Source organism: Saccopteryx leptura, chromosome 7 (genome assembly GCF_036850995.1).
Source record: "Saccopteryx leptura isolate mSacLep1 chromosome 7, mSacLep1_pri_phased_curated, whole genome shotgun sequence".
NCBI lineage: Eukaryota > Metazoa > Chordata > Mammalia > Chiroptera > Emballonuridae > Saccopteryx > Saccopteryx leptura.
In genome coordinates this window covers 16,067,174-16,081,631 of record NC_089509.1, presented here as the reverse complement: position 1 = coordinate 16,081,631, position 14,458 = coordinate 16,067,174, and the positions used below count along the sequence as shown (strand labels likewise).

The 14,458-nt window shown below is 40.6% G+C and overlaps 1 protein-coding gene across 1 annotated transcript in view; it reads left to right on the top strand.

Annotated features, from left to right (window-relative positions):
- Positions 1-14,458, top strand: part of NCKAP5 (NCK associated protein 5) — a 1,041,554-nt gene that overhangs the window by 438,699 nt on the left and 588,397 nt on the right. The gene's annotated exons all lie outside the window — the stretch shown is intronic.

The window sequence follows — 14,458 nt, the reverse complement described above, 5'->3', positions numbered from 1 at the left end:
GAGGTAAATACTCCTTTTGCTGAAAATATATTACACTCTGCTTAGAGGAACTCATTATATTTTACTTGGGTATGTGTACATTTTTATGTAGAGATCGGTTATATTCAAATATGTATAAATGATAGATTTTATTTTATTTTATTTTTTGTATTTTTCTGAAGTTGGAAACGGGGAGAGACAGTCATACAGACTCCCGCATGCGCCCGACTGGGATCCACGTGGCACGCCCACCAGGGGCGATGCTCTGCCCACCAGGGGGTGATGCTCTGCCCCTCCAGGGCATCGCTCTGCTGCGACCAGAGCCACTCCAGCGCCTGGGACAGAGGCCAAGGAGCCATCCCCAGCGCCCGGGCCATCTTTGCTCCAATGGAGCCTTGGCTGTGGGAGGGGAAGAGAGAGACAGAGAGGAAGGAGAGGGGGAGGAGTAGAGAAGCAAATGGGCGCTTCTCCTATGTGCCCTGGCTGGGAATCGAACCCGGGTCCCTTGCACGCCAGGCCGACGCTTTACCGCTGAGCTAACCGGCCAGGGCCTAAATGATAGATTTTATATTAAACGATATGTATATCTGAATATGGTTCTTCGCTAGGGCTGCCATAGCAAAGTGCCACACACTGGGGGCTTAAACAACAGAAATATATTGCCTCACAGTTCTGGAGGCTGGAAGTCTAAGATCAAGCGATGCGCAGGGCTGCTTCCTTCTGAGTACTGTGAGGGAGTATCTGTTTCAGGCCTCTCACGTAGCTTCTGGTGTTTGCTGCCAATCTTTGGTGCCCTTGGCTTATAGAAGCATCACCTTCACTGGCGCCGACATCTTCACCTGTTGTTCTCCTTTGGTATATCTATCCTCAAATGCACCATCCGCCCTTTTTTAAGGAGTCTAGTCCTAATGGATTAGGGCTCACTCTAATGACCTCATTTTAACTTTATAACCTCTGTAAAGACCCAATATCCAAATAAGGTCACATTCTGAGGTTCAGGGTTAAGACTTCATCACAAATATTGGGGTTACTCAATTCAACCCCTTGTACTATATATAGGCACATAATTGTGTTTCTGAGACAGAATGCTCTGTGGCTACAGGGATTAAGCCTTCATCATCATTGTCTTTTCCACAGACCCAGCAAAATGCCTCCAACAATATAGGCAGCATATTTGTAGAAGCCGCACTTCTCTGAGCAGAATTGACCTTGTATGTGCGACTAATGAAGGAGGAGCTTTCCCAGTACAGGCTGTGGTGTGTTACAGTCCAGCAGGCTTCCTGCATTACCTCTTTTGACTTCTTCCTTTAGGAACTCACAAGCCTTATTTTTTCTGAGCTAGACAGATGGCTTAAATCAACTCACAGAGACTGTCTTGGGACCTTCATGAAAATAGAGACAGAATGTGATTTCAGGGCCATTGATAACTGAAAGCCATGGAAACTAAATTGATTGTCACATAAGGACCATTGTCACACACACTCACAGGTATGTACAGAGGATGGTTACCATGTGTTTTCCTAAGAATTTCCTTTTCCATAAAACCACATAGAGCTCATTGCTTCTGAATCTTGTCAGAGTTGATGGAAGAAAATAAAGTATTATTAATAAAATTCTATTGTTTTCAAATTTTTCTTAATAGCAAGAAACATGACAGAACTAGATGTGTCTTCTTAGTGGGATTTAAATATTAAGGGAATAAATAGGGGACAGTGCATGAAAAAAATGTCTTAGAAAACGGGAACATAAGGAATCCTTGTTCAGAAATCTAGGTTATTCGGGAGAGAACATAAGTTTAAGGAATAAAGTGGTTCTTTGGTGATTCATAAAAAATATATCTAAGAAATATTTTTGAGGTCCTTGAACTGACTTTATACCCAAGGAAGAAGTTACTACAAGAATTAAGAGTAGAAGTTTCTGTATTGAAGTTTGAGTGATTTTTTGCTCTAATAGTATTTCAGAAACAGATTAAGTAAGAGAGTTTTTGGATTTCACTGCACCAGACAAAGAGAAGAGGAGGAGGAGACGTGTTGCTCCAGTTCTGTACGGTGTTAAATACATTAGCAGAGCCCGCGTGGATCAGGAACATTGTGTTGAAAGCATGTATTATTTCAGTGAAAGCTTAACAGTTCCAAGCAGAAATAAAAAGGAGAAAACCCAGACAGACAAGTTCATTTCTTCCTTGCTTCATTTATTTAGTAACACATACATTTGAAATATTCAGAGTGCTGTATGTGTGATGCCAGTCGCAGGGATCGTGGGCAGCTTGGGTCATCTCACTGGCACCGTTTGGTAAGCTCTGTGGCATGGGACGAGCCTCTGACGCTGCACGTGGGTGAAGGCAACCTGGGATCTCGCCTCAAGTCCGTGAGGACGTCTTTGCCCTCAAACTTGATCTTTCCCTCTCTGGGGATGTGTCTGTGCCTTGGACACACACAGACTGCAAAGTGCCAGCCCTCTGGGTCTTACAGCTTAGTAGCAGAGAGGAAATGTGATGTGGATGGCACAAGTGACTGCAGGGAGGAATCAGTGAGTCACTAAATGAAAATGTGGGTGCCAACGGAACCTCCAGTTTTGAGAGGAGAAGACTATTCAATATAGAACAATTTTGAGAAAACTTACATGGTATAACATTTAGAGAACTTTTAGAAAATACTCGAGAAATGTAGAAGATTAGGGAAAAAACCAGATAACTTCAGAAAGCTCAATAAAGACAAGTATGTAGATAAAAGACCTTCAGAAAAGCAGGCAGCTAAAATTAGGGTGTTTGTTTTCTCTAGTGATCTCTGTATTACAACACACCAGATTATTTAAAAAAAATCTCCAGGATGCGTATGCACATGTGTGGGAGGAGGGAGTTTGCTGATCGGCACAGAACAGCGTCATGCACCCCCCCCCCCTCCCAAGGACAGATGGGTGTGCATGTTGGTCCTTTAAAGTCCTGTTGCTTCTTTGTTATTGCTGCACAAAATCAGGTAAAGGTCACCCATTTAAAAGTACTCTCACCTCACTGACTTGTGTGCATTGCGGATGTCAAGAGAGTCTGTGAAGTATGTAATACAATGGTAATTTTTGGTGTTTTAAAGTTCTGGGGCCAACGTGGGCATTATGTATTGGAAACAGCACATGAAGAAGTTTCCTTCATCTGGGTTGTAGCTCTAAAATACCCTCTCACCCAGAAGATCTGAATGAATGAGTAATTAAATAATCTGCTTTGGAAAGGCTAATTAATTTAACCATTGCTCAGACACTGCTGCCACCGGTCTCCCATCTGCCCACTTGCCAGGCACACCTGGCACTTGGCATTGTCCTGCCTCTGTGTGTGCGGAGAATGGTCCTCGGCCTCCTGGGGGAGCAGACCTGCTCTCCCGCACTCATACCAGGTCACCACCACACTCTTGTTCTTGCGGCCCACTCAGAAAGGGGGACAGCTGATGATTTATTGAAACTTTTCTCCAAGATTTTAGAGTGTGACTCTCTGCTCCAGGGTATAAATGAGAGTAATCATCTAATTAATTTCCTCTTAGACATTTGGTGAGATCTTTGTAGGGAAGATAAATGAAGTGATGTTAATTTAAACAAAACCTATGCCCAAATGTGAGTTTATGCTGCAAGTTTCATTAGTATATTTCTTCTACTCTGCCAGAAAGGTCTACAGTACTTATTTAATGTGAAAAGTTATATCGGTGGTTTTCCTTTTGATTGGCATTAAGTAGTCAAGAATGTGTTTCATCCTTGAAGACCCCAATCATTTCATGCATTATTTGTAATTTCTTCTCTAACAGTAGAGACAATGGAAATAGGTGATTATAAATATAGGAGCACAAGTTCTAACAAATGAGATTTTAACCAAATATGCATTTATTACTATTTTTCAAATTTGAAAAAAAACATGTATGGTTGTATCCAAACTTAAGAGCCATGGCACAATAGGCAGGTTTTCCAGCCTATGTGAGCCTCAGTTTCCCCACAGAAGGTAGGTATCACTGAATGTCAACAGTGCTTACACTGTGGACCGGACCAGGGGTTCTGTGAATTTTTTTGGTGATATCTAGGTCAAAACTATTTTGATACAAATGCTGAGACATTACAGCTAGTGCTTGACGTACGACCACGGTTGGTTCCAACAGACCGGTCATAACACGATTTGGTCGTAAGTTGAGTAGGCTATATGTACAGTACTGTGAAATGATGTTATAAAAATCTTTAAGTCATATTTATCATAATTTTCTTTCATTATTGTCATATATCATAATTTTCTTTGTTCATTTATGCCATTTGTATCATCTCTACACCGTTTTGTTTCTTATTTTTACATTTGTCAGGTTTAAGTAAAACACCGCATTACCAGTACAGCTAGTTTAATATTTGCAAAGACAATTTCCTCTTGGTAGACATCTTGGGAGGGGTTTGATGAAAAATATCCAAGACACAAAACACAAATTGCTGTACCAAGTCTGGGATAACAGTTGAAATGGTGCACGCAGAGATGGTAGTGCTGCCGGAAGCTGGTCCGCACTGTCGTACACCCAGCTGGGCAATGCTTGCATTGCCAGACGTGGAGCAGTCTTGGCTAGCGATTGTGGTCGTAAAGTTGAATGGTCGTAAGTTGCATAGGTCGTAAGTCGATCAATATTTATATTGCCTTTTTCATTCTCATTCTCTCCTGAGCATACAGAGATTTGCCAGAGGCTACTTAACATGTGACATTGCAACATACTAAATATAGAAGCAGATACAAGAATCCACATGTTGTTTTTGTCAGCCAGACATTAAAGACATTTGCAAAAGTTTAAAATTGTGACACCCTTTTTACCAATTTTCTTTTGGAATCTATATGACACGTATTTCATAATTATATGTTGTATATGTTAAATTATAATGGGATTGACGTTATTTCAAGTATATTCAGGCATATTTTAAAGTTTTAGTTTTAATGTTGAATATAGCAAACATCAATGGAAATAAACAACATAAACAAAAGTGTGTTGGAGTCCTCAGTGATTTTTTTCAGAGTGTAAAGAGGTTCTGAATGCATAAAGTTTGGGAGTTATTTTTGTCTATCTATCATGGAGTGATTATAATACATATCTTCCTCATGGGATTGTTTGAGGTATAGATAGATAGTGCTTGACATAGTAACTATTCCATAAATATGTATTAAGCATTACTATATTTTTAAGTTCTGACATATGTATTGGAATGGAAAAGACTGAAGGAGTCAGCAGAGTATGTCTGAAAGAAGTGACCTGGATAAAACCATGACCCAAAAGGTGCCCAAGTCACAGCTGTGCTGAAGTCCAATATGATCAGATTCCGAAGCCTTCACGTATTTAGGGACTAGCACAATCAATACATCTAACAGAGATTCTTTACAATTAGAACTATTTGTGAGGACAGACATGTTTTCTTATATGACCTTTTAAAGACTGAAATTAAAAAATTTAGAAATGTAGAAATACCAGAATGCATACCTTCCCATGTAAATGAAGTTAAATTCTATTTTTTAAATAAAATTATTATGTAATATTCATTTCAAAACCCAGCTCTTAATACAACTTGGCATGACCAACACCTGTGTTATTTTGGGGTGCCTCTCATGGCACTGCCTTGCTTGGATGTGTTCTCTGTTCATTCACCAGACTCTAAGCCCTTTGAATTTGGAAAAATTTTATTCATTTATATTCCCCACTGCCTAAAACCAGGCCAGATCTCGAGTAAACTCACATTAAATATTTGCTGAATGAATTAAAGTTTTCATCATCATTGCATTATGTAGTTACAGTTAGCAGAATATTATGGATTAATTAAAACAACAGAGTTCTAACTACTTTAGAGTATAGGAGCTTAACCTAACACCCAGAACTAACATAAAGTGACAGTTTTGGAGATTATTGTAGGATTTTTAAATACTACAATATCTTTGTTACAGTAAAAGAAATTGACTTTGAATTTTTAAGAGGTCCAAGACATTTTTGACAAAAATACACATATGAGCATGTTGTACTTCATTTTTTGGAAGAGTGAAGTAGAAATTGCAGATTCACTGGCAGTTTCATCAGGAGACCCACTGAGTGTTACAGGGACAGCTTGCTTAAAGTGCCTTTAGAGCCGCCTCTTTCAAATTGCACTGTTTGCGGAGAGCAGTTTGGGGCAATGGGACTTACAAAGCATAGAAATAATTCTTCACACTTACCCTGAGTGCTTATGCTGCTCTTCCTTCAGGGCATCCTTAGGGACACCATCTGCCTGGTGGAGGGCAGGGCTGCACAGTGGTTTAATTCTTACGCATTCAGGATGGGCATTGACTTCCTTTAGAAGTAATAGAACATTGATGTGTCTCTAGTCGGGCCTTCCACACTCATGCAACAAACAGATGGTTCTGCAGTTGCCCTTAAGTTTGAGGTCTCCACACATCACAAACTGAGTATCTTCTCCCTTTGCAAACTGCTTTCTCTTGGGAAACATTTTTCAAAAAATGCAAACATTTCAGGTCTTTGCTGGATTTTACAAGAGCCAATATCCCATTGGCTTCCTTAAGGACAGTCTTTCCCTGAGACTAACTTGCAGATGTATCAGCGGTATTCTTCAGATCCATGGTTCACATCAATAATTTTGTTGTTTATTTTCAACTTTAGTTGAGATTGCCTGAGTCTATATTGAAGGACTTTAGAAACCCAGGACTAATTCACCACTTGGGTATAAATTTATGAAAGAAAAGTATCTCTACTTTATTTTTCTTGGAGAGGGAACTTGTCTTCGATTTTAATGGAAAGAGAAGTATCCTGATCTCTCTTGCTTCACTATGTATCTTCTGCATTCTTTGTGTCCTTCTTTTATTCCTATTTGGTAAATAGGGTCCACAGCTCTCCACAGAGTATCCCTGGGCATTTGTTTTGTAGTCGTGAAGTCAGTATCGCCTTCATAATGAGCTACTGGCTTTGCTACAAACACAAAACAAAACCACAAAACAAAACTTGCTGCATTGCAAAGGCACAGTTGTCAGTTTCTAGCCGATGAGCTAAGGCCTTCAAATAGGAGCAAGAGTGGACGTGTGTGTGAGCATGTTTAATTTTCCTTGGGTAGCATGCAAGTCAAGAAGGCTTTTTTTTTTTTTTTTTTTGGCACAAAGAACCCTGAATTTACATGAAAAAGATGCTGGTCCCAGTTGGTTTCACACATAGATTGGAACCATGGGGGTTTGAAGATATAGTTTGCTGAGGGATTACTAAACCATGGGTTAATGAGATTATTGGGGAGAAAAATAAGACAGACCCATTTATTTTTAATACTTTGGGTTGATAATTTGAATTCAGAAATGTTAACATATAAGAAGTTCTGAGAATTTTATCAGCAATTCCATCACTTCCTTAACTTTAACAAAAAATAGAAATCTTCTTTCATAGAAAAAAAATTCCATTGACAAAAACTCATACTGACATAAAATGCACACACAGCATCCCAAGGACTTGGAAAACTTGGGAGATAGAAAGTATTGAGCCTCAAAAAATAATTATTTTTTGTTCTTTAGCCTTGAAATTCTCTTTTCAAAGGCTATATTTTAGAAGCCTAGCACATTATATAGCTCAAAATTGAAGTGCGCTTATAGTGGTACTTGGCTGACACTGCTCTTGCCCCACCCCCACCCCACAGAAGACCATGAGCTGTTACTTGGAACCCTTAGAGCAGGGGTCTCCAAACTTTTTACGCAGGGGGCCAGTTCACTGTCCCTCAGACCGTTGGAGGGCTGGACTATAAAAAAAATATGTCTCTCTGTTCCTGTCTGTCCCTATCTATCCCTCTCTCTGACTCTCTCTCTGTCCCTGTAAAAATAAATAAATAAATAAATAAATAAATAAATAAATAAATAAAATATGAACAAATCCCTATGCACACTGCACATACCTTATTTTAAAGTAAAAAAGAAACAAAACGGGAACAAATACAATATTTAAAATAAAGAACAAGTAAATTTAAATCAACAAACTGACCAGTATTTCAATGAGAACTATTCTCCTCTCACTGACCACCAATGAAACAGGTGCCCCTTCCGAAGTGCGGCGGGGGCCGGATAAATGGCCTCGGGGGCCCGGGCTGTAGTTTGGGGATGCCTGCCTTAGAGAGTCTTTGCTCCATGACATGATGTACATTGCATTTTCTGAATAAATTATTTAAAACAATTATGAAGCATGGTCCCAAAGAGGCACTTGTATTTGCTATTTTTACAAATTTTGCCCCTTCTACCTAGCTACTTTGAATCAAATAACTGGACCAGCAACTTTCCATCTTGTAAATGAGGAGAACTATGTTGCAGGGCTGGGATTGGGGATGTCTGTTCTGTGACCCAGACTATTTTGAGATTTTCTGTGTTTACGTCACACATTTTCACCTGACTGTTTGAAATTGGTCCCATCTATTATGTTCATGTGGTAGTAGGTCAGGTCCAAGCTACAGCTGTCTCTAGCTTCTTTGTATTTTCCTCTCCATCAAATGGCTAGCAGGCTGCTACTTTAGAGGTGAGCCTATTATATTGGTTCATTCACACTTTCTTTCTTGAGTGCCAAATAATATAATGTGTGGGCATATCACAAAATGTTATGATTTATTAATATTTTTCTTCTTAAACACTATGTAATGGCTAAAACCATTGAAGTTTTCTTGAATAAGATTTGACAAGCACTTGTACCCTGTGATAATTTTTAATAGTGTTATAAAGGCAATCTCTTTTAAGGATTAAATAGTGATGTTTCCAACCTTTAAACTGTGTTAATACTCTTATCATTTAGAAGGATGATAGTCCTAGATTATTCTTTTGCTGTTTCTAGAAAGGTCATCCTTATGCTAAGCTACTCTTGTAAAAAATTAACATGCTATTAGCACATGTAGTAAATCTTTCTCTGGAGATTCAGCAATCAGGAATGATGATAATTCCAGCAAAATTTTTAGAACATTCTCCCATTTCTAGTTCTGTCTTCTGGGCAGAGTTCTCAAAGTGTGGTCCTAGGCTCCTGGGTGCTCCCGGGTCCCTTTCAAGGTATCTGCAAGGTCAAAACTATGTGTGTGGTCACATTAAGGTGTTATTTGCCTTCTTGACTTACGTTCTAACGTGAGAGTACAGTGCAGTTCCTATGGACTACCTAACATGCTATCACAGCAGGTTGAATGTGGAAGCAGATAGGAGAATCCAACTGTCTTTTTTGAAGCCAAACATTAAAAATAAGTGCAAAATTTTAAAGTAGTGTCACTCTTCTCATGAAATTTATTTTTGTTTTAAAATATATGTTCACTTTTTCATAAAAACATTTTATTTGTGTTATTTTTATTGAATTAATTTAGAAGTATTTTTAAAACTGTTTTTTATTTATATATGGCAATATCAATGTATCCCACATAAACTTAAGCTCTTTTGGAACCTCAATAATTTTTTCAAGTGCAAAGGGGACCTCTGAGTCATATGTTTGACAACTGTTAGTCTACTCTACCCTCATTTAATATTCTTAAGTAGAAGTTCACTTTGTTGAAGCTTATTCCCTATTTACCTGGCAGCCTGTGGAACTTTTCATAATTTTAAATGTATGTAATCAAGCTTTTGTGGCCATCAGAACCGGAAGGTGCCCTGTGGGAATTGTTGTGTGTGTAAGTGTATGTGTTGTATACGGTGTAAATGCAAAATGTAGTATTATTGAAATTGTATTATACTAGGCAATTGGTATTAGGTTGTGTGACTGACTCCTCATTCAACAAATCACAAACATTTATTTTGTTCCTGTTGAATGGCCTTTAGTAGATGTTACAGAGGTGAACTAACTAGGATCTCAACATTAGGGAAGCAACAGCTATGGTGAGGTGTTCACTCCGCCACAACTGACCATGTGCAAAAGTACAATCAATAAGCATTTTTTTGGCTGCCACTGTTGTGACTGAGGAGGAATTTATGGGCTTATTTAGAGGAACACATATACTAAATAAACAATTGAGAAAAATATAAGACTGTGTATAATATAGTTTAAACTAGAGGTTAAATGGGCCTGTGTTCACTATACAGAGAAAGCCATGGGGCAGAGGAGTTCAGACATTGTTGTATTAATTAATTATCATCGTTGGCGTCATAGTGGTTTCTGGTGTTCTGGTGACGTTCTAGTTGTTTTCTTAGGTGGTAGTAACAGGGATGTGCTCGCTTCGTGACTATTCATCAGGCTGTGTGCTTGAAGGGAGGAAGGGGCTGGGGGAAGAGGGTAGAACAGGAATAGTGATGAGGGAGACTTGACTTAGGGTGGCGAACACACAGTGCAATATACAGATGATGTATCACAGAATCACACACCTGAAACCAGTATAATTTTATTAACCATATGTTGTGTTTAGGCATAGATTATTTCTTCTCAGTACATTGTAGTATTCTAATGTATAACTATATCCAAGTTTATCCATTCCATCCTTGGAGGGTATGTGTATTTTCAGTTGAAGGCTATTGCAAATTGTGCTTCTATAAACATTCTGGCACATGTCTGTTATGTGAACATGTATATGGTATATGTATTTCTGTTGGATTTATACATCAAAGAAGAATTGCTGGGTCATAGTAGAGAGAGTGTGTCCTTTATTTTTTAACCTTATGAGTATTTACTGTGGCTTTAATTTTTATTTTAAATGAGAAGTCAGTCATATTTTTCTCTTTTAATTCCGTGCTCCTATCCTCAGTGCTTTCATCTATTCCTCAGGACTTGGGCCAGAGAACACAAGTAGACTCTCTTCTGGCCTCAGAAAGAGGTGCACGACTCCATCCCATTATGGCTCCTTCCTATCTGCTTAGCTGCTTTCTCTCATGGAAGTCCTGCCCTGGGCTCCCAAAACGTGTATTCCTGGAGTCTCCTGGTTCTTGTTTTTCTCTTGTAATCTACATGTTAGTGTTGATTCAAACAGGACTATTTCTACTAAAAGGTTACTCAACTCTAACCAAACTAGAATATATGCCTTCCTTTTTTTAAAGTAATTTTTTTATTTTCCAATTACAATTGACATATGTTATATTAGTTTCATGTATAAATCCAGTGATTATACATTATGTAACTAACTTATCAATCTGATAAATCTAGTACCCATCTAATTCCATACATCAAAACATTATGACTATATTCCCTATGCTATGTTTTATATCCCCATGACTGTTCTGTAACTACTAATTTATATTTCTAATCCCTTCATACTTTTACCCATTCCATAACTCCCCACTCATCTTAAAAAGACCTTTTTAATATTTCTTGTGATACTTGTCTGGTGCTGATGAGCTCCTTTAGCTTTTTCTTGTCTGGGAAAATTATTATCTGTCCTTTGATTCTAAATGATAGCTTTTCTGGGTAGAGTAATCCTGGTTGTAGGTCCTTGCTTTTCATCATTTTAAATATTTCTTGCCAGTCCCTTCTGACCTGAAAAGTTTCTGTTGAGAAATCAGCTGACAGTCTTAGGGGAGCTCCCTCTTAGATAACTGCTTTTCTCTCGCTGCTTTTATTCTCTCTTTGTCTTTAACATTTGGCATTTTAATTATGATGTGTCTTGGTGTGAGCCTCTTTGGGTTCATCTTGTTTAGGACTCTCTGCAGTTCCTGGACTTATATGTCTATTTCCTTCACCAGGTTAGGGAAGTTTTCTGTCATTTTTCACATAAGTTTTCAATACCTTGCTGTCTCTCTTCTCCTTTGGCATCCCCATGATGAGAATGTTGGTACTCTTGTAGCTGTCCAGAGGCTCCTTGTACTAGCTTCATTATTTTGGTTTCTTTTTCTTTTTGCTGTTCTGACTGGGTGTTTTCTGCTTCTTTGTATTCCAAATCTCCAATTTTGTCCTCTGCTTTACCTATTCTATTGATGATTCCATGTAGTGTATTCTTCATTTCTGATTGGTTCTCTATGTTTTCTAGTTCCATTTGATGTTTCCTTTCTCTTTGTTGAAGTTCTCACTAAGTTCAACTACTCTTCCCCTAAGTTCATTGAGCATCCTTATAGCCAGTGTTTTGAACTCTGTGTCTGGTAGATTTCTTGTCTTCATTTTGCTTGCTTCTTTTTCTGGAGTTTTGTTATATTCTTTAATTCGGGACATGTTTCTTTGTTCCCTCACTTTGGCAGCGTCCCTGTTTCTGTTCCTATGTATTAGGTAGAGCGGCTACATTCTGCCAGGATTGGTAGAATGGACTTATATAGTAGGTGTTCTGTGTATGCAGATGGCGGCACAGCCCTCCCTTCACCTGAGCTGGGAAATCCAGGTGTGCCTCCCATGTGTACACTCTTCTCTGGTAGTTGAGCCTTGGTTACTGTTGGCACAGGAATGGCAAGGATCTGTCCGCAGGCCATCAGCTACAAGGACTGGCTCCAACCACTGTGGCAGATCCGCTGTGCCAGGCCCCGCCCCAGGAAGCAGGACTTACATGAGCAGGGCTCTGGTACCCTGAGAGTCTGCTCCTTCAGTATGTCACTTCTGAAGGTGGCTCTGGCCCTCCCAGGAGGCCGGTCAGCCACCACTGTGTCCTGCCTGGGCCACCTGGCATGAGCTACACAGTGATCTGCAGATGGCTGCTGCTAGTGCTGAGCCTGGGGCCACTTAGCTAAAGGTATGGAGCAAGCTGAGGCCAGATGCTGCTTGTTTGAGAGATTTTAGGAACGTCTGAAGCATGAGACAAGACAGGATGTTGGTATGGAAAAGCCACTGGGAACAGCTTGGGTGGGTATGCAAGCTGGGTGAGGCGGGGCCTCGGGGAATCTCCAGGGCGGTATAAACAGTGATAGCCAGATGGGTGGAGGCTCAGATGTGGTGCCTGTGCCCCTTCTGTCGGGGGAAGGCTCAGCAGAGGAATAATGGTCTCTGTCAGAACATCTGTTAGGGGGAAAGTTGCCCCTCCAGCTTTTACCCTGATGTGGGACAATTCAGTTCCTCCCTGTATGTCCCTGGTGCCTTGTGAGCTGCTGCCCCAGCACTGGAGCTCAGAAGAAGTGATTCCAGGGAAGTACAGGCACAGACCCTTTCAGAGGAATGCCTGGGACTCCAGCATCCCTCCTCACCTAGCTACAATCCCGCTGGTTTTTACAGTCAGAAGTTATGGTGACTTCTTTTCCCAGCACTGGAACCCTGGGCTGAGGAGCCTGGTGTGGGGCTGGGACCCCTCAATCCTTACAGGGGACCTCCGCAGCCAAAAGCTCCCTCCTGACTTTCTGCCACCACACGTGAGTGCTGGACCCGCCCGTTCCATGTCTCTGCTCTCCTACCAGTCTCTGTGTGGCTTCCTCTTTATATCCTTAGTTGTAGGACTTCTCTTCAGCTAGATTTCAGGCGGTTCTGAAGGATGGTTGTTCTGTAGTGTAGTTGTCATTTCGATGTGGTTGTGGGAGGGCCTGAGTACTACGTTCACCTGCACCTCCATCTGGACTGGAACCCAGCACACGCTTTCTTGGCGGGTGTGGGCACTTCACAGGCCCAGGTGGTCACGTGGGGAGAAATCCTCTCACTGTCTGGGGAGTGAATTTGCAGATATCTGGTTCTGTGTAGGGGAAGGCTGAGGACAGAATATCATTCAAACAGTTTCACATCTTCTTAGACATAGAAGCATTTCAGGGAAAATCCTTGCTAAAACTAAGATTTGTGGATTACTGGAACCATCCTTCATCTCTCAAAATTTTAAAGAATAATTGAAGCCTGTCCAAAATGCAGATATCTATAACTTAATACAGTATCCTTAAAATCTTGGTGAAGATTAGCTTTTTCAAAAGTGAAATCAGAATTATGATTATAAAAGACACAAACTGAACCAGTTTTTAAAATGAAAAATACTAAAATAAATAATCTGATTTTGAACTCTACGTATTCCCTAGATCCTGAAAAATGCTATGCAAATTTTTTTTCTTAAGCTTTGAAGTAAGGAAAACCTAGTTTTGATCCTAATATACTACATACTGACTAGTGTCTTGGCTTGTAACTTAGACTCTCTGAGCCTCTGTTTCCTTATCTAAAAAGTGGGGACAATAAAACTGATTATTGGCCCTGGCTGGTTGGCTCAGTGGTAGAGCGTCGGCCTGGCGTGCAGGGGTCCCGGGTTCGATTTCCGGCCAGGGCACACAGGAGAGGCGCCCATCTGCTTCTCCACCCCTCCCCCTCTCCTTCCTCTCTGTCTCTCTCTTCCCCTCCCGCAGCCGAGGCTCCATTGGAGCAAAGATGGCCTGGGCACTGGGGATGGCTCCTTGGCCTCTGCCCCAGGCGCTGGAGTGGCTCTGGTAGCAACAGAGCAACACCCCGGAGGGGCAGAGCATCGCCCCCGGCTGGGCAGAGCATCGCCCCTGGTGGGTGTGCCCGGTGGGTCCCAGTCGGGCGCATGTGAGAGTCTGTCTGTCTCTCCCCGTTTCCAGCTTCAGAAAAATACAAAAAAACAAAAACAAAAACAAAACAACTGATTATTGTCAGGCTCGTATAAGATTGGTAAAAGGCCCCAGCATGGT